A 19,800-nucleotide genomic window follows, 5' to 3' on the forward strand; every position below is an offset into this window, starting at 1 on the left:
GAAGTGTAAGCCTTACAAGATTCCTTGTCCCACTCTGCTTATGATATTTAGCTGGGTTACGAATGCAAGCAAGCTCCTCTCCACCTGTCATGTGAACTATTCATGAGTGGTGGGACTACAACCACCAATGGGAATCATGCTGATGGAGATTAGCTAATAGCGGTGGTATTCAATAATCCATATGGAGAGGGAGAGGGAGAGGGAGAGAGAGGGATGAAAGGGATCCCATATGGAGGATGGCAGATCATGTGCTAATGTTAGGGGACAAAGTAGTGGAGCCCACAAAACTAGCTTGGAAATTCTGAAGGCTGCTTTGTTGCGAGAAAGAAAGGTTGCTGGCTGGCATCATGGCTTAAGGAATGCTGGTGTTATAATTAAGATTTTCTTTTGACCCAAGGGTGGAATGAGGTACTGGTTTGGGCCATGATGGTCTACCGCGCCAAACGTCGAAGATGCCCTTACTTTGGACCTGAAGCGTCCCTACCTGTGGCCGAGAGCTTTGGAGAGGTATCGTCCATGTGGCATGGATGAAAAGGACATTAAAATGATAATTAGTATATGAAGAGGGGTGGACAAGTATTTGCATATTAATAAGAAAGGGTTTGGTTTGGAAAGATGAGTTACCGCAACCTCGTTGTAAGAGAATGATTTCGTTCTCTCCATTGGTTGCATCAAAGAATGGGACCCGACTCTATCATGCCCTCACAGGGTTTGAGTGGGTTCGAGGAACCGCAAGAGGCCACTCCTTGTTGATAAATAAGAAAGGGGGAAAAAAAAAAAAACCTTCAAGTCAATCACCCATCGTCAGGTGCAATCTCCTGATATGCATCCAAAATTTCAATCTTGGTTGGCTGTTACAATTAGCAGAGTTTGAAACACAAAACAAAATTGGGCCTGGAAATGGAGACGCGTGCCTGGAGATACGAATTGAGGAGATATGGATAGGACGATGGAGAGAAGGACAGTCTAAGATACACATTTTGCCCTACAATATCTTCCTTTGACTTTCTCTCTCCACTTGTACTGATGTCGAGTCGTCTACTACAATCTCAATATGTTGAAAAACTGAACTAAAGATACAAGCCCATAAAGCCTAAAACATTTTTTTTTTTCTAGAAAAATTATTCCACATCATCAATAATGGCGTAGTTCGTAATCCAGAATGTACCAAAAAGTCCAGCCAGCGGTGAAAGCCAAATATACTGTGCAAGGTATTATTCAATAAAGGTAATCTTGTGTCATTTAAAACGATAAACTTACATGCACAGTTTAGAAACAACCAGATGGGAAAATTTATTTTAATCTTGCACACATGAAGGAGACTTTTAGTTCCGCCAACAAGGGGAGGTTCAGATCACAATCTTTCCTGGTGGTATGATGCCCATCAAGATCTTGATAGGATATTATGCAGCTTGAGCCACAGCATCAGATGCCTATATATCTTCAAGCCTGCATATTGTGCCACATCTTTAGTGATAAAATATATTCAGGAGCTTTTTCAGCATAACATTTACCAAACAAAGAACGAAAGTCCAAGTGCACCATACGAAAAATAACACAGCAGTGCTGCTTTCAAGTGCCCTGTTCTGCATAAAATGAATATGTGAATGCCAGTTTACAACTGGCACAAGAAAAAAACAGAGGAGTTGGCATCACTATAATATTCTTTTTTCAACGAAAGAGAGCCCTAATGATGAAAAGGGGCCATAATTTTTCATATTCCAATATTCTCTACCAGGATGTGATACCAATCAATAACTAAGAGGTAGATGCATATTCTTATTGCACTTTTCCTGAACACAAACCAATGGAGCGCAACCATTAGTATCTTGGTTTCTTATCGAAACATAATGCCCATTCCCAGCCCTAAACTAGAATGGCATCAAGCTCAAACAGAAGCTCAGAAGAAAGAAAAACAGACCTACTGACATCTTAAATCAAACATTGGAGTGCTAGGGTAATGAATTGATATGTGCTTGTAAAGAATCTTTTTTAAACGCTGCATTAGTAGAATTACAAGGGCAGAACATGTCATATCCACTGGCAAGCAATTAAATATAATGATGCCCTGTCTCTACCACTTTAAAAAGAACATAGAAATTATCAAGCATCAAATATCTACAGCACAGTGAAAAAGAGTTTCATGATGAAATAAAATTCAGATAACAAGAAAAAAGGAGTATAAGCAGACCTGCAATTCAAACCTAAGTTCATCAATTGAATACAACTCAAGCTTCAAATTCTGGACAGCACCAGCAACCTCATTGCAAATAAACCACTCAGCTATTTTTTCCTAGACAAATAAGCAAATCCTTGATGATGCAGCAAGTGTAATAGATATGGTTTTTCATTTGTAAATTCTAAAAGCTTTCCAAAGCCCCATTAAGAAATTCAAATACCAAATCTGTAAATCCAAACCCTGTGGTCTTCCAAAATGCAAACTGGACATCCCAGAATTAAGCTTGCTTTTTTGCAGGGCATTTTGATGGATGACACTCCAACTTGTGGACAAATATGGGCAGCACATGTGTTATGTAACCGCTTCTAAATCATATCTCATAAACATCAATAGCACCTAATGCTGTAGTGATATAAAAAAAGTATTACGTCATGGGATCCACAAGAATCTTCAGACAACCCGAATACAAGCAATAGGAAACATTTTTATCTGCTAAGAAAGAACCACAAGAATCTTGATGATCTAATCTTTAAGCATAACACCTAAACAGGAATGAAGTCAGTCCAAATTTTTCCACAGCTGTTTCATTAATTATTGAAAGAAGAGGAAAAGAAGCAGCTTCAGGCAAGTTCAGATTTACAAATTCACATATTTTAGTCCCTACCCAATTCAAATTCAATTGAAATGACATTGGCAGAGGTATCATAAGGGGAAACGTCAAGATTTATTAGCACACTGGAACAACAACAGAATGCGCATTTTGAATTTATTTTATGTTGGTCATGCTCTTCCTTGAGGCTTTTCATTGTCGCCATGCAGAAGTGAGAAAAGCTGGGCACGACTTATTTAGAACATGAGGTTAGAGAGATAAGTTTAGGTTTCTAAACGTAGAGCCTGAAGTTTCTTGATATATTTCATATATTTCCGGTTCTGGATATTTTAAACTTCTTACAGATTTTAATATAATTTCTACTTTCACTTTATGTTTGGAATAAATGTATTTTGGTTTTCTTTGGCTAATATTTACAGCTATGCTACGGCCAATAGGTACTTTTGTATTGATTTTCGGAGTATTGACCAAGGACTACAGCAGAAGTTCTCTTCAACTTAAGACTAAGCATGGCATCAGCCACTGATCAAATTACTCTGTTTGATGCATTTTTCTCATGCTTCCAAAAATTACATCAAAGGGCTAATAGAAACGAAAATGCCTGCGCTTCTGTTTCTCACTTCTTTTCCTCCAGTTTCATGTGAGCAGTAAACCAAAAGTACAGAGCAATAATGGGGTGTAAGAGGATTGCAAAGATCACAATGTTAGGATAGTTTCACGCTAGAACATTATTTGGTACATAATTAGAACATTAGAAGCAGTCACCAACCAGGGATCATATTCAATAGAAGCAATCAAGACGGTTTGGTTACCAGAGATACAGGCAAGGTGCAGCAGTTTTGAATTGAATGAATAGAGAAGAGAGGACGACCATAAAGCACTTGACATAGCTGGTGAGAATTGCTGTGAAAGGGATAAAGCCTGTACAAAATATTCACATTGCGTTTCTATTTTGTGGCTTAATCTTGTCACATCTGTTAGCATGCAATACTTCCTACCATGTCCCATTTCATAGAATGAAGATGACAATGGGGGCAAAAGTAAGTTTAACAATAAAGCTGGGGATGCTTAATGAAAAATAAAATAGTTTTCAGCCATATCATAGTAATAATCATCAGTAATCAATCTACTGTAATTGTCAATTAAAATGTCACGATTCAATTCAATGTGATATTTACCTCTGAATTCCATCTCCGACTGCCATTCTGAGGAAATTGCCAATCTTTACAGATGAGCCCACTTCTTTCGATAAATCATTCAGCAGTGACTGCAGGAATATCACAGCCATCAAATATCCATGCCCAATATAGAATATGCACATAGCATAATAAAGTCATTAAATCAGGATCCAAAAATTGGAAAATGAACTAAAAATGACAGCCTTAGGTAAATCAAGAGTAAACAGCCAATTGTAGTTGGGTGTCCAAACTAACAATATGAAATAATAAATATACAACACACAAATGCTGAAGATAAGACAGCAGACAAACCTTGACATTAACACTGTCATTCATAACAAACTTCTGCTCCAATAACACTACTTCCTCAAGGTATTTCCTCATACGGCCTTCCACCATCTTTTCAATGGCCATTTGAGACTTCCCTGAACTTTCTGCCTGATACAGAGAATCAAAAAAGGGAAAGCACAAAACTTCAGAACAGATAATAACAGACATGTTTAACCACCTGAGGGACCACCCCGTGGGGTAAACCCTTGCTCATGCTCTATTGAAAGGTGATCATAATATTGCTGCTTCATTACAACTGTATGCATAAATTTTTCCCTTGATAAGTGGTGCTAATACCAGACAACATATAATGCCTAGGAAAGGGTTTAGCAGTAACACAAGATAAATAAATTTGACTCTGAATAGATGGAAGAAGCCCCTTCAACTATTATTATGGATAATGACCAAAAACACAAAAAGGAGAGTTCCTTATTTTTGAAAAGCTGTTGGTGCTACATACAAGAATCCAACTAGAAGCACGGATACAACTAAAATCAGAACCATAACATACAACCCTCTCCATAAAAGAGTCATTATTAATTGTCTAATATTCCAAGATTTATGCAATCAAGAGAAAGCTTGTCCTATCAAGTAAGAATCCTCACTTGTCCTATTGAATATGCACAAGCTGTGGCTGCATATATTAGGCCCAAACTCATCCAAATTTCGCATGCAAACTTTTGAAGGTCATGTCAAAGTCCAGATTCAAGACATCTTGTGATGTTTACCATTATATAGTTTGCAAAAAATTAGAAAGCAAAATAGTTTGACTATAAAACAAAATCTGCTCATCCACATGACCAGTCTGACGTGCAACCAGATGCATCCTTGGTGTCAAAAAGAAATTATATACATAGGCATAAGTATGTGTTTCTGAGTCAGAGAGCAAGTGAGATGTGAGATATAAGAACATAGAATATGTATATTCTACCAAATTATCTGTTCATCATCCTCTAAAATTTTAATATTCTCACATGATCTATTTATTTTTCACTATTAGTCTATTATTTATTCACAATATCAATTATACAGGAATTTTGACTTTTTCAGAAAATTTATTACCCAATTAAGTCAGAAGAATCAATAGTTGAACAAGGTTTGACCACCCTAGAAACAAGGGATGGCAAAAAAGCCCGCCAAGCGGGGGCCCGGCCCAGTCCCGGCCCAATTGGGCTGGGAATTCCATGTTTTTAATGGGGATGGGGAAACAAATCCCCGACCAGGCTTGGGCCGGGGATGGGGATGATGCTTTCCCCAGCCCGTCCCCGGTCCGCCAATTTTTTTTATTTTATTATATATATGATATAAGATATAAATACTAAAAATGGGCAGACCTAATCCTAGAAAAATCGCCTCCACTTTCTCTCCGCACTTCAAATCTCATACACTCCTCACTCAGGAAGACCAAATCTCACACACACCATGTTTTTGAGTATTCCCAATCACAGGCAAGCCTTCTTCTTCTTCTTTCCTTTGATTTGTGTTGCATTATTTATGCTTTTTTTGGCTTTTTTTTTTGCTCTTTTTTCCTCTGCTTATAGGCAAATCGCCTCCACTTTCCCTTTAATTTATGTTTATAGGTAACTCAACTTCAATTGCACATGAAAAGGAAAATTACACAATTATGGAAGATAAGGATGCAGATGAGGAGATAATATATCTAAAATTTCTAATATATTTGCTTAATGTTTAGTTTATATATTTTATGTATTTCAATATCTTTCTTCCTACTGCTTTCTTCTCTCTTTTTTTTTGGTTTTTTATAACTTTCTCAATTGTATTCCTACTATCATGCTATCAGGAAAGCTACAGCTGCTCTTTCTCAATTGAAATATGGATTAAGCCGTAACAAGGTGATTATTTATATATATTTATACATAATATTATATATTTATTTGTTATGCAGGATATGGAGAGTGAAGTGACAAGGATCAACTTTGATTGATGCATTGTGGTTGAATTATTGGAATGTTGAGATTATCGATGGAATCAAATGTTCATGCTTTCTCAAATATATTTATCAGTTTTCTTTTTAGACAAGTGACAATGATCTTTGTTAGATTTTTGCATTTGTTATTGGCATAGATTACCAAATGATCGGCCAAATGAATGTTATATGTTGGATATTTAAATCTATTTTTGTTGCCATTGAATACTTTATACTTAAATCCATTTTTGCATTTGTTTTTAAGACAAAAATTCATAAAAACCGGACCATTGGGCCGGATAAACGGGCTGGGGAAATGGGCTGGGGATGGGGATTTTAAATCCCCGCTAGGCCGGGGATGGGAAAATTTTTTAATCCCCGACCGGGGATTGGGCCGGGGATGGGGACATAAAATCCCTGCCGGGCCAGGGACCGAGGGAGGGGTCCCCGTCCCTGCCCCGGCCCATTGCCATTCCTACAAGAAACCTTTCTATTTTAATGTCCTTGGGGTCTAAAATCAACATCTCAAAGCAAAAGACCTTCATCTAATATGTGGTAATTATGTAGAAGTTAGAAGAAGCAATGGGAATAGAAAAAGCCAGAAAGGGTTAACATGTGGCTAAAAATTGAGCTAATGGAAGACCGTCAATTTAATGGAAATAAAATGTGTCAGATATAGGTCATGACATAATGCATGGTACTTTCAAATTGGAGACAGAATTCTTACCCCTTTTAACACCAATTCTGTTTCGGCCCTATGAACTTGGAGAAATCTAGAACCTTTCTTTAATTTCTACAGCAGTTATTACTAAATTAAGTTTAGATGATTAGTAGTTTCAGAGATGATTAAACTAAACTTCCAGGTTCAATATAAACTTGTTGACACTTGACAGTATTCAGAACCTAAATCTTTACCCAAAACAAGATGTCAAGGAAATAAGAAGATAAATATGGAATGTAAAAGAATGTTTAGTTATCCATTAGCCAGCAGTTCCTATAATCTTGCTTCAAATTCTCTATAAGTAGAATTTGGAATCAAGAACCATGTCCATGGAGGAAAGGTCCTAAGTGCAGCAAGTTTCCTCTAACATAAATATAAAAGCAAAAAATGCCTGGCTATGAATTACCTGAGATATAAGTATGTCACGCTCACTTTCTATTGTTTCAGAAGAAACAAGTTCCTTTGATAAGAACAAAGGCTTTGATTTCACTATGTGCATTGCCAGTGGTAAACCAACATGCTGAAGGGCATCCAGTGAAGCATTTTCATCCTCAACCTCTAAAGTAAGCAATCCAGCAATACAGCCTAGTCCTGGAATGGGAACAAATTGCTGTATCAATGACAGCTTTTGCTGAATCAAATTTAATGCACCTTCCGAGCCGTTTGAGAATTCATATATCATAAAGCACAACTCACCAAAGAATAAATCAGGAAATTTGTAATACATAAAGGCTGATACCAAGAAGAGCAAAACAGAAAGTAAAGCACAGGCATATTAGACTAATCAGCAGACAAGCATTTTCTATGTCCCATTTCCAAGGTTAAAGGATCAAATGCTTCAAGTTTGGGATTTGGAAGTATAGCACTGAACTTATTTTCTAATAGCTGTTCTACTCCTATTTCCTGAACCACTTTAAATTGAAAACAGAAAATTATTTGTTCCTTTGATCACCTCATATTTTTGTATAAGCCCCCAATACTGTTCCTATTTTTTTAAAATTAAAAGTGTCAAATTGTAAGACCTGCAGCAAGATCATCCTGTTTGAACAAAACTACCATCCCATTTCACCTCCAGCACTGAGCATGACAACACAGTAGCGAAAATTGTGTGCGTAAGCATAACTGATGCCCTTTAGATAAATATGTATTGCAGGACTTGCCCCTTCACTTTAACTAAACACATTATTTTTAAACCTAAACAGAAGACATTGCCAACAAATGTTACATCCATGCACCAGAACCTTCTTCTTAATCCACAAATTTGATTTTGCTAACAATCTCAAACACAATGCAACTTCAGACAGAAGGATACTAAAATGTTGCAAATATTCTCACTACTAAGTCCCACAGTATGAAACGGAGCCTGAGAACTGTCTCCATAGTAAAAAATTTGGAGTTCAGATAGTGGACAACAGACTCCCAATATAATGACATTTTCAACTAAAATAGAGACCTTAAAGCTTTTCTTTCAACACATATGCCAATTCCATCTAAATAAAAAATAATTCTCACATCAACAAACCAGGAAAAGTATTTCGGAACAATTACCTCATTGGGGACTTGTATTGAGAAGGTAAGAGGAGACAATATCATGAGAAGATGTGGACAATACAAACCCTCTTCTGAGCTTCACATTCTCCCCAACCATGGCAGCAACTTCTGCAACTGCACTTTGCACTGTTGTTTCTCCATGAATTTTTGGATGATCTAAATTAATTTTGATGTTCTACAAAATAAATAGATTGTGTTAAAAAATGTTAACATATCACTAAGCAATGCACTTTGATTACAATAAAAAATTAAGATCTGGGGTAAAGATGCTGATTCGTTGTTCCGAAAGTTCCCCACTAATAATCTAATCATATGTTGATTCATATGGAATATTTCTAATCACCAGACCTGAGAAGTAAATTACAGGATTTAATTGAACTAATATCTGGAAAGAATATGCAGTAAGAGTACAGCATTATGTTTTAATTAAGACTTAAGAATTTACAATTCAGATTTCACAATTAAATCTGATTGAAGCTAAAAAGGCTTCAGGTATTTCATTATATGCTATTTGACAAAATTACTTCAACTACATATGGTCTGCAAATCAATATGAACCTTATATCATAGTTAATTAGTTAAACGAATAGCAGTCTAGAACCTAGTTTTATAAGAAAATGAAATAAGGAAAACAAAAATAGCTATGAGGAATTCTTCTTTTGGGAATCCTATTGGTCACTGCACGTGCATGGTTAACATGCACATAGGTGGATATATCAATGTTAGTATTCCTCTAGTTATTCTAGAAGTTTAAAATACTAGATAAGTTAACCAAATTTATATTTATATTAAAATTACAAAAGAACATGGTAGTTACTTATCAGGCAATTTCAATACATCTTACATTGACCATCATTTTCACGATGTAGATCAAATCAATCATTTAATGCCTATAGAACAAGTTGTTTGCTAAAACATTGGTGTGTACCGGATAATTGAAAAGTAAAGCTGGAAAAGTTAAAGTACACAGTTAGTTCCTTGTTTCATAGAGGTTATGCTGGTCATGTCATGCAACATGCATGTTTTCTTATTACCTAGAATGGTAAATTATGTGATATACCAGGAAGAATAAAATATGCATAAAATGGCCTAATAAATATGAGGCAAAAGATAGGGGCGCCTAATTTAGTACTTTGGATGTAGGCAATGTTGTATTCAGCTTCCATATTAGATCCTTCAAGGATAGCAAGTAACATAAGGGAATAAAAAGCAAAGATATGGAACAGAGAAGATAATTGCTTGGCCAAGGAAGTAAAGAAATAAAACCTTTGCTTACTCAACTCTGCATCATGATTTAAACATGATTACAAAAATAGCCTTACTTATATTTGTGTACCTCCAAGTACTCAGAGCCAAAAGGAAAAGCTTCTTGACTTTGCTGCACAGGAGTTACAGCTGATAGGGCTACCCTTACCAAAGACGAAGCCTGCAAAGAAGATGGTTCGTAATGCCTGAAGAAAACTAAATAGCTGAGAAACAAACCTTCCTTTGCCTCAACAAAAAAATCAAGACAAGAAAGGTGGATAGAAAACATGGTAGAATTGTAAGACAGGCCCATTGAACTTTAAAGAACACCTATCAGAAATTGCCAGCTGATCTTTATAGGACATGGAATTTAACATCCAATTAAAATCTTAATTGGCTGCATGACAATTTAAGTAGAAACACTTAATAAGTTATATCATGGAGGCTGTATGTAGTTACTCTATATATTCAAACAGACAATCACTAGCTGGTTTTATATGATTTTGAAGGACTTAGGTTTTCATGACAGATTGGCATGTCATTCAGGTCATGCGCCTAGTGCATCTCAGTGCAAATAAATATACTTGGAAAGCTCCCACGAATCACATGGTAAAACTTGAGAAAAGAAATTAAATGAAAATAGAAAAAAGCTGACATTAATGCATTGCTTTTCATGCAGATTCAACAATAATTTAACTTACTGTTCATAATTATATTGAAAGTGTAGTTTGTATCAAAAGGAAATATATGACTGACATTAGGTTTGCTAAAATGCTATAGAACATGTGCTCTGTACTAAAGATCATTAGCTAAACAATATACCAAGTTCTACTGTCTCCATGGTGTCAAGTAGATGAACATCAGAACATCAAGCTCTGTGTTCCACTGAATTATTCCATAACATGACAAGAGTTTATAAACATAGTGACAAAATTACCTTTATACCACCTCTAATTTTGCATTCAAGTGGAACAATTAAATGTCAATCAATCAAATGTTCGGAAGCTTGAATCTTACTGAGTGTACATTATAATATGTTAGAAGGTTGACAGCCTTCGATTCTTAAATTTTTTCTATTATTCGATTTTGTGAGGTAATCACTCAAAATCCTCAAGGCTCAAACAGGAATATTTTCTTAACCATTATATGCGATACTTCATTTATGTCTAATTGACCAAACATAAAAGACAGAATTTCATTTCAAGAAATCCTCCGAAACAAGTCTTATTAAAAGCAGCTAACTTAAATAGGCACAGTATATGCCTATATGGTAGTTATCCAAAACAATAGTATAGTCCTCCTAGTGGATCTATATTGGCATGTGTAATACGAGTTGATATTTATGTGATCAAATTTTATATGACAGCATGGTAGGAAATGATGAGCCTTGGTGCAACATTAAGGTTGCCCCATTGTGACCTAGAGGTCATGGGTTCAAAACATGGGAACAACCTTTCTACATGCTAAGGTAAGATTGCTTACATCTGACCCTCTCCAAGACCTTGCAAGGCTGGAACCTCATGCGCAAGGCTGGAACCTCATGCAAGGTAAGATTGCTAGGCTACCCCATCTAGTATGGTGTCCAATGAAAAGATGGGGATGGAATATCTTCATTGCATGTACCAGTATCAAGTACTTACAGGTAGCCTCCAGAAATCTGAAAGGATTGTTTGAAGAGGTAGATGAATTAAAGACTAGATGTTTGGAGATAATGCACAGTGACCAAAGAACTCTACCAAGAGAAGGTTCCACTTCAACCATCCCAAGAAAAAAGTTCATTGGTATTGCTAGGTTGAAAACTATTGGGTCAGACATAAGTTTTGGATGAGATTTAGGTCAGACCTAAACTTTGAAATCATCACCATGACCGACAAGCTTCAATGTAATAATTTGGACAGATGCTGTAAGTTTGTAGCCACTTGTCTTATTAAGGTCAATAATCTTCTATACAATAAGATAAATATTCATGTATATTCTAAAATACTTGTGGGACTAAAATGGGGAAGTTGATGGAAAATATAAAAGTGTGTTGCTTCTGGCACAAGCTAAGCACTAAGCTCATAAGCTTAGGAAGTTCACAGTAACTTGACTTCGGGTCCTTGTGCTGACAGCTCATGAAGTCCTCACTTTAAGGGCTTGGTGAATTTTCAATGGAATAGGAGATGAAGAGTTATGATCAGGGAGAGTTTTTCTCATGCTCTCTTCACTTAGTAATCCTACTAGGCATCTCTCTCTTTCGACATAAGCCTCATGAAGAATTTGATCGACCAACTAACCAGCTTTTTCATTAGAAAGACGAGAGGTTGATATACCTATGTAAGCAAACAAATGAAATAGTGGGAAATGTTGCCCGCAAAAACAAAAATGGGATGGTGGGATAGGTTTAGAAGAGGACAAGACATGAAAAGAGTTTGGAAAACATTTTATAGCAGGGCTAGGGTAGTACAAATTTAATTTCATTAAACCAGATATGTAAGGAAAAAGAGGAAGATAAATGGGGTATCAACTCCTTTTACTGGAAAGATCAATGGGAGGGTTTAAGTTGGGATATGGGAAGGAAAGTGTTTAATCCAAGTGAGGAATGGAGATTGGTTAGCACTTTACCATATGTTAACAACAGGCAACAGCTTCATGATAAGGAATATGGTAGAAAAATGCTTTCAGATCGACTGAGAATACAGTGGGAGAAGACAAATTACCACCTTTACAAAAAAGAGGTAGGACGATTTTTTATTGTGCTAACTACAAAGCAGCGCATAACCACTGCATGCAAGATTGCATAGCCATATATTATAGGCTGGATCGGTAAATTGGAGAGTGGTTCTGGCATGTTATATGACTTACACATACCTTGACGACTTAAGAAAAAAAATTACAAAAGCACAATGAGGCCCACAATAATGTATAGCTCAGAGTGTCAGTCAACAAAGAAGATCCCAGACAACAAGTTAAATCTAGTAGAAATGAGATGTTGAAATGGTTTGCAGTGAGACTTGTAGAAGAAAGAGTATTTTAAGGAGCTGACACACACATTAAAAACAAGATGGACAACCATTTAGATGATATGGGAATGACACCAATGATCTGAAGAGATTTTGTTTCTAATTTTTAATTCTTATCAAAAGATTTAGGAGGTGGAGGGAAGATCTAAGCAAAGATAGACAGAAACAAAGGCTTATAATGATATCAAATGGTAGCCATGATTAAAAAATAATTGGCAGAGGAGAGCTCATAAAGTAGGCCCAAATAATTGGGATGAAGCTTCATGATCATGGTTATGGTTATCTGACCACGTACACGTTCAGAAATTAAATCACTATTTCTGCTGAAATCAGAAAATTTTGGGATCTCCAGGGGGTCAAAGCTATTGACAGATAAGTGCAGATATTTATGATATCATTTCTGTTTTTTTTAAGATTGAATCAATTACCTTTGAGACAGGGTGTCAATGGTGGTATTAAATTCCTAAACAATTTTGTGAACCACACACGCATATTGTAAGCATGAAAATCCAACTTAAATATATAAAATGCGACATGTATCTAGAACTTTTCTGTCAACATCCAACAAGGGATACTTTAAAAATAGAATAGATGGAAAGAGAATAAAAGGCTGAGTCACTTGAAGGTGCATGATTTAAGGTTTTCTAAACTGAATTATAATTAGGATAAAAAAAACTACAAAGGCATGATACTGACCAGGTATTGAAATATCTCGTTCCTCGCCACAAAATCTGTCTCAAAGTTAAGTTCAACTAAAACAGCATTTTTGCCATTTTGTGCCACCGCAAGTAAACCCTCGGCAGCAGTCCGTGATGACTTCTTTGATGCAAGCACCACTCCTCTTTTTCTCAGGTCCTTCTGTGCAGCCTCTGCATGAATCCACCAATGTACAGCATGCAGCAACACAAGATCCAAGTACATAAGCCACAGTCTAAAAGGTGACAGACAGCTCACCGATATCCCAGTTACAACCAACAAGGGCAGCTTTGACATCTTCTAAAGGTGCGCTCGTCCTTTCCCTCAGCTGTCTAATAAGGTTCATTTGCTCTCAAGCTGAAACTTCAGTGCTGAAACTTCTTAGAAACATCGAACTCAGAGAATTTGGGTTGCCAACTTCTCCATGCCAGGGAAGCCTGTGAACGCCCAGTTCCTTGAGTAGAAATCCTTTTGATAATTCGGCGACCCAAGAACGAGCCATGTTTGAACTCCAATATAGTGCTGATGAAAATAACAAGAATATCACTGTATTATACCTTTATCCATGGTAAAGAAAAGAAATTTAGCGCTCCTTGATATGCCCAATTCCTCGGACGCTATAAAAATTATATCAAACAATTTTAAAAGGAAATACGTGATTTTTTTTTTAAAAAAAGAAGAAAGAAATGTATGAAAAGATCAAAACAGACAAATGAACCAAAAGGTAAAAGTCTAACAAGAAAAGGTTAAAAGCTCAAAAACTAAGATGAAAAAAAGTAATGCGTGACTAAGAAGAAAATAAGAACATCCAAATCCATGGAAAGGATAACGTTGCTAAGAATCATTCAAGAAAGCACAAAAATAAACGGAGAGAAAGGATTATATCAGAAAAATCGTGCAAGAACGCGTCAAACCAATGGTTTTGAAAGAAATACGTTGACACGACCCAAAATCGGAATGAAACACAGAGAATGAAAGCTGGACGTTTTAACGAATAGATTGCGAAGAACGAGTACCAGCCTTGAGATCATCCAATTGACATACGAAAAATAGTAAGAAAATTAGGGACAATAGATGAGCGGGCGAACAGAAGATGAAGAACTACCTCTAAGGAAAGGCGCTACTATCTCGAATCCAAGGGGACGGACCTTCTCAAAAACCCGGCGTAGCGGAGGGAGGCTTCGCCGCGAGGGTTTTAGCTTAACGTCGACCTGACCGGGCGGGCCGAGCCAGAGAAGGTCGCCCAGCCCTTGGACTGGATTCCTAAATATGAAGCCCGGCCCAAAAGATTAAGGTGTAGTTTAATATATATATACACCACTAGCTTATAATCCCATGTAATGCATATTGCATGGGATGTGATTTTTTTAAATAATATTTAATTTTATTTATTTATTTTATTATATTTATTATATATATATTTTAAAATAATTAAAATATTATATATTATATATAATGTATATTATAAATTATTAGACAAATCTTGTAAAGATCTCACGATCCCAACTCTATGAAGCTGCTTTTTAAACCCATCATCGATAATGTTATCCATCCATCACCATTACCACTAATGGTAGTATTGAGCTCCAGATAAAGAAAAAATATATCAATATTATATTTTTAAATTAATCAATAATATATTTATATTTTTTAAATTTTTACGTATAAGCACCATCTCGATTCTCGTTCCATTGAGACTCCAAAAAAGAAAAAACAGAGGAAGCACCAAACACCCCTTTCAATCATACAATCTAAACCCCCTCTTCTCCTAGTGCTTCTATTTAACTGCTCGTCTCCAAGATTTTTTACATATCACCCGCATAGTGCATGAAATAAAAAAAAATTATATGTATAATATTATTTTTAGTAATTACATAATTATTTATAAAATAATATATATTATTAATATATAAAGTATTTATTTTATTAATTTTTTTAATTTGTAATAAAATATCTTTTCAATGTGTGAATATATTATTTTATTAATATGTTTTATAAACTTTCTCCCGATGTCTATGGCACGATTTTTATTCCCCTCCCTGCTGCCCATCTTTTCTTGGGTAAAAAAGTAATAACATAAAAAAAAAAAAAAAAAAAGGCCCAATGGAGTAGGAGGGACAAATCCGTAGCATCTCTCTTTACCCTCCTAATCCAAGAAAAGATCTTATCTTTCTTCGACATTTCATAGCATTTTTCTCAGGGCCACCACCAAGCCTGGAAGGAGCAAGAAGCTGCGCTGCTTTCATCTCTCTCATTGTTCATTTTCTTCTTCCTTTTAATCCTGGCATCACTTTATTTTATGTAGAGAAAGGTCTTACCGTTAATATTTTTCCATCTTTCCTCTATTTTCATTGATTTTTCCCATGTTTTTTCCTATTTTTTTTATATTTTTTTCTATCCTCAGGAGTTCCAATCGGGTGGGAAGCTTGGAGCAACCGAATATGAAAGCTTAGATGATGGCTGGGGTTTCGTGTTGGGTATTTTTTTTTCTTTCAGCCCAACGGCAATGCTACTATTAGAGATGACGGTTAGGCACACCACTGACATTGCCCATGAGGCGACCTCCACACCATCCTCGCCTTCGGCCTCCTCGCCGCCTCTGGTTTCTCTGACACCCACCTCTGCACCTCTATCGATTTCTCAATCACCGCCGTCTCCCTCCAGATCGCCCACCCCATCGATCCTGACCGTGCCTTCCATCCGGCCGCACCACCCTCTGCTTCTCCTTTGGAAGCTAAGGGAGGCGGAAGGTTGGAAAAAAGAAAGTGAGTTAGCACTGGCTTCTTATGGATCGCTCAGCTTCTACAAAAAATAAAAAAGGGACATGTGGCAGGATAGTGCATTAGAAAAATTATGGCAGACGGAGACGAATGTCTCTATTTTAATATATATATATATATATATATATATTAAAGTTAGTGTCAGCTATCCATGGGGGATAGATGGCGTACATCCAGCATATAGAAAAAAAATAATGCTTTATCTGAAAAAGAAGAGAGCAGCCTGAATTGAACGGATTGGAGATGCTCTTGATGGCAGAGTAGACCGGACAATACCAAATCCAATTGCTCTCTTCACCCACTTGTTGAATATTTTGTTAATGCCTTGTGGTTTAATTGAGCCCTTGGGTCTTTTAGACTTTAGGTAAGTAGCATCAAATAATAACAATGTTGTAGACAGTGCACATTCAGCCAATCCATCCTCCAACTTCATGACAGGTTTTCGATATTCTGTTACTCTATGATTATCGTCTTCATCTCCCAACTTCAGCTTCATTCGAGATATCGTCATTAGTGGCATCTGGGCAGTGCTATGGCAGCTCTCAAAGTCTTCCAGCGCCATGCCTCATTGAAGTTCAACTACCAAGTAATGCTTTGAAATCTGGTTCCGCATTCTCCTTTTCTTTCTTCTTTCCAGTCTGATTCTTGTTATGAGCAGCTTTATTTAGATGGGCTTTCTAGCTCCTGCTAACTTGTGGGAGGCTCCCCTATCTTCTCTACAGCAAAATCTTCAGTTTCCCATCAAAAACTTTGCGTTTTTGGTTGGAAAGCTCCTGTAAATATTTATCTTTATATATATTTATCAATAAAATAAGGGTGGCCCACAACCTCCCTCTTTAAGTCAAAAATAACAATGGTGTAGACGATCAAAAATGATGATCCCAAAATTACTACCGTTCAACTTTAACTTTTAAGACTATCTGCACACGCTGCTATTACTAAAAAATAATTGTTCGAATCCAAATTACAAATTACCGCTCTTGAGAGACTTCGTTTTAAATTAACAATTGCTGAACTTGTTCAGACTTGTGTTGTGGCGCCATTTTCTTTCACGTCCAAAGGTGTCTTTCCGGCTCTTCTCTCTCGTACCATTTTCTATCATGAGAAATGCACATGCAAAAAAAAAAGAAAGAGAGGAATGGGGCGGATGATAAGAAATCTTAAAAAGAAGATTTTTGAGAAAAAAATATAAAACATTGATACCAAAGCATAGATTGTCTTATCAGATTCTTTATGTGCTTTAGCCTATATGTGGGAAGGTTCAAAGCATCATTCAAACACCAAGAATGGTTGAATAGAAAAGTTGAGGCGAAGAGTTTTTTTTTATCGGTTTGTTTTTAGTTGCTGCTTCTTTTGTTTTTCGTCAGGCTTATTGAGGATTAGAAAGATTGAAGAGGGTGGTAGCAGATAAGAAAAATCGAGTAAAGAGGGCTAGAGAAGGTAAGTTTAAAGACTTTTGTTTATTTTTGTGGTTTGCTTTTATCAAATATTTGTAATTTTCATTCTCTTATTAGTTAAATTTTTTTTTCATCGTAATATCAGAAACAACATTATGTTTTTTATTAGGAATATGGGGGGGTTGCTGCCTACGTTTTGGCAGTTTTTCACTTCTTTATTTACAAACATCATGTGAGGAAAGAGAAGGATAAAGGGTTACTATGATGCTATGGTAGTCTTCTTCATGTCCCTATAAAAGCAAAAAAAAATACCATAGTTATTGCTAAGATTCAGCAGCCTTCTAGTGAATAGAAAAAAGAAAAAATAGAGGTTTGCTGCGAAGCCTTTCGGTGAACAGAAAGAAAAACATGTATAAGTTTTGACGGATTGGGTTAGGATTCGATGAATAGGAAGAAGTGGATTGCTTTTATCAAATATTTGTAATTTTCATTCTCTTATTAGTTAAATTTTTTTTTCATCGTAACATCAGAAACAACATTATGTTTTTTATTAAGAATATGGGGGGGTTGCTGCCTACGTTTTGGCAGTCTTTCACTCCTTTATTTACAAACATCATGTGAGGAAAGAGAAGGATAAAGGGTTACTATGATGCTATGGTAGTCTTCCTCATGTCCCTATAAAAGTAAAAAAAATGCCATAGTTACTGCTAAGATTCAGCAGCCTTCTAATGAATAGAAAAAAGAAAAAATAGAGGTTTGCTGCGAAGCCTTTCAGTGAACAGAAAGAAAAACATGTATGAGTTTTGATGGATTGGGTTAGGATTCGATGAATAGGAAGAAGTGGATGGATTAAGAGGGGAAAAGAAGATATAAGTTGGGTTTAGGGATGGATCGCTACCGAATTCACACAAATCAGTTAATAGGCATGCCGAACAGGTCGTAGGTCATTTGACTAATAGATTAGTGGATCCGATTAGGGTTAGAATTATGATAGAGGATATGGTTAGGATTATCTATCCGGCTAGGGTTAGGGTTAGGCTAGGGGGCTGGTTAGGGTTAGGCTAGGGGGCTGGTTAGGGTTAGGGTTAGGTTTAGGTTCTGCTGAGGGTTAGGGTTGGAGTTAGGTTCTGCTGAGGGTTAGAGTTGGGGCTCTTATTAGGGTTAGGATAGGGATGTAGAAAAGGCTATATTGGAGAAGAGAAAACCCTCAAAAAATGGAAACAAATAATCGAAAAGAGGAAGGAAGGAATAAGGAATACGTTTTGCATCGAAACAAATAGAGAAAAAATAGAAAAGAAAAAATAATAAGTGCGGGATTAGGATTAGGGTAGGGTTGCAGAGAAAGTTGGATCGGAGAAGAAAATAAAAAAAATAGAAATAGATGATGGAGAAGATGAAGAGAGGAAAAATGGTTTGGATTTGGAATGAAGAGGAAAAAGATAGAAAAGAAAAAATAGCAAGTCACAAAATCTAAAGATGGTTAGAAATAATAGATCTTGAAAATGAGATTTACCTTGATTTGTCTAGAGATGAGAATGCCAGCATGGGTCAAAAAAAGGTGTAGAGTACCTTTGTCACTCGTCGTAGGGTCGGCTTTGAGGACACCATCCTCCGTCGCATCGTCTCTGAAGACGAAAGATAGAAAGAAAAAAAAACCAAAAATCGATGCTGGGATAAAAAAAAATTCAAGACCACCTATGCCGCTCTCTCCTTCATCCTCTCCGACCATAGAACAGCCACTGGTAGAGAAAATCCAGTGAAGAAAGGCCAACAGTGGTGGTCGGGGAAAAGTGGAGGAGTAGAAGAGGGTTTGGAAGCAGCGGCGATGGTGGATAGGTGAGAAAAGGTTAGGATTAAAGAAAAAAAATAGGCGCATAATAGTTCTATGGGTTCTTGACGCATAGGAAGGAAAAAAAATCAAATGTACGAGGGCATCCTCATAAAAATTGTATAGAAAAATTATTTTTAAATTAATAGGATGCATAGAAATTTTATGAGAGTGGCAGCACAAAATTTTTTTAGGTGCTTCCATGTAGATGGTCATATAATTTCTCTATAAGTGAACTAACTGTATTTCTAATTTTTTTAAAATATTTTTTATTTAAATTAAAAAAATATATATATATAACTAAATCGGCATTGTTCTTTTCTTCTATTTAAACAAAATTTTTTCTCTTTTTTAAA

The 19,800-nt window shown here is 36.2% G+C and overlaps 1 pseudogene; it reads right to left on the reverse strand.

The window, feature by feature from the left end:
- Nucleotides 1-1,163: 1,163 nt before the first annotated feature.
- On the reverse strand, nt 1,164-14,660 carry LOC105039525 (elongation factor Ts, mitochondrial-like; annotated as a pseudogene).
- Nucleotides 14,661-19,800: the final 5,140 nt, after the last annotated feature.

This window comes from Elaeis guineensis, chromosome 1 (genome assembly GCF_000442705.2).
Source record: "Elaeis guineensis isolate ETL-2024a chromosome 1, EG11, whole genome shotgun sequence".
NCBI classification, from domain to species: domain Eukaryota; kingdom Viridiplantae; phylum Streptophyta; class Magnoliopsida; order Arecales; family Arecaceae; genus Elaeis; species Elaeis guineensis.